The sequence below is a fragment of the Schistocerca serialis genome, chromosome 5, assembly GCF_023864345.2.
Source record: "Schistocerca serialis cubense isolate TAMUIC-IGC-003099 chromosome 5, iqSchSeri2.2, whole genome shotgun sequence".
In the NCBI taxonomy this organism is placed as follows: Eukaryota; Metazoa; Arthropoda; class Insecta; order Orthoptera; family Acrididae; genus Schistocerca; species Schistocerca serialis.
In genome coordinates, this window is record NC_064642.1 from 688592806 (window position 1) to 688594914 (window position 2109).

The window sequence follows — 2109 nt, forward strand, 5'->3', positions numbered from 1 at the left end:
ATTCTGCACAAAAGTGAAAACCAGAAAGAAACATCCCTGTTCAAATCTGGGCAAATTTGCAAGAAAGCGTAAAAGACATCTAAGGTATAAACATTAGAAATTCTGGATGCAAAATCAGTGTTAAAGGTTTAGCCTTAGCTGACGATTTAGTAGTTATCACTAAGACTTAAGAAAAAATTAAGTATGCGATAGGAAAACTGTACACGATAGTGGCAAAGGCAAACCTCTAAATATCTTACGAGAACACCAATTATATGCAAAATGTGCATCAAAACAGTAGGAAATTCCCAACGAAGAAGTAATATGATACGATTTTACCACTATGCTCCTTCATATGCCTTGGAGAGAACACAATGTCACCAGGTAACACAAACTCTGAGACAGCCATCAAGCTTCAAAAGGCATTCACGATCATATCGAACCTTTATAAAAGTAACATCGCACAAGAAAAAATTGTAACGCAACGTGACAGTTCTTTTACAGGACGCACTCTATGCATCGGAGAACAAGGCTGATTTGTTGTACAGTATTTATAATTATAAATTTCTTCAACCAAGAAGCGATAGAAGAATGAGTTAACATTATCGAAAGATTTAATTACATTCCTCGGATCATATACAGAAAACTAAATAAAAATGTTGGGAAAAAAGCTTTGATAAAGTTCTACAAAACCATGACAACAACTTTAGTGCAGTGATAAAAAAATGGTTCAAATGGCTCTGAGCACTATGGGACTTAACATCTGTGGTCATCAGTCCCCTAGAACTTAGAACTACTTAAACCTAACTAACCTAAGGACATCACACACATCCATGCCCGAGGCAGGATTCGAACCTGCGACCTTAGCGGACACGCGGTTCCAGGCTGAAGCGCCTAGAACCGCACGGCTACAACGGCCGGCAGTGCAGTGATACTTGGACATAAGCAGCTGGAAACAACCAAAGAAAACAAGCTACAGAAATGAAGTTTCTTGGAAGAGTAGCTGGCTACAGATTATCTAATGTGATAATCAATAAATCAGCTACACACTGTCTGATGTGATAAAAAATAAGTAACTTAGACAAGACCTAGGACTTAAAAGCATAAAAGAACATATCAAGGAATACAGGTATAAGCAGAGAGATAATGTCACAAGAATGAATGAAAACAGAACGGCCACAAAATAATGAATATCGACCAAGAGGGAAAATGTCAGTAGGCACAGAGATATCAATTAGAAATTAACCACAGACAACAGAGGCACTGAAAGACGGGGATGCAATAGGCAAATGCCTACCACTTGAAGAAAGGAGAAAAGGGAGACAAGAAAATGGTATTTGGATGAAGAGGAGAACATATCATCTTTACACGCTGATAGATAAGCTCGTTAACGCCACGCGCAAGAAACCTTAGAAATCCTACGCCCCTATTTCTAGCATGGGTAACGATAGCCTCATCAAAAGATTATTCAACATTATTACTACAAAGGAGGTCAAAATGGGATGGTTAGAAGAAATTAGGAAAGATTTACAAGTCATCAACATTACAGAAGAAATCAAAATAAACGACCTAAAGTTTAGACTCTAGCCTTCGGAATACACATTTACGGAGAAGGTTAAAAAGAATGCTGACAAGGAATGGTCAGAAGAACGCAGAAATTTTAGTGAATTCATGAGGAGATTCTGGGGTAATAAGTAGGCAAAAACAATGAAACCAACTTCCAAGTTTATACGTGCTCCGTAAGTGGACAAAAGATAAAAACGGAAGACAGAAAAGCTCGTAGAACGAGATGAAGAGAGCCGCGTGGAGGAGGCGGTCGCCGGCTTCCGGACGCCAGCCTAGCCGGTGACTCGGACCGGCCGGGAAACCGCACACATGGCGCGCATTAGCGGCCTATCTCTCACGCTGCGAGGAGCCGCTAGGCCGGCCCGGATCGCCATAAATTCGGCGACGAACCCGCGGAATAATCCAGTGGCGGGCTGAGGGTGGGAGCGGGGTAATTCTGGCCGAGATTTATCCCCGCGCCGCTTCCTTACACGCAGAGCTCGGCCGGTACTCACGGGCTCTGGGCTCGCCCTTCCTTCAGCCCCGTGCGCTGCTGGCATGCCTCCGATTTATCGTGATTTCTGT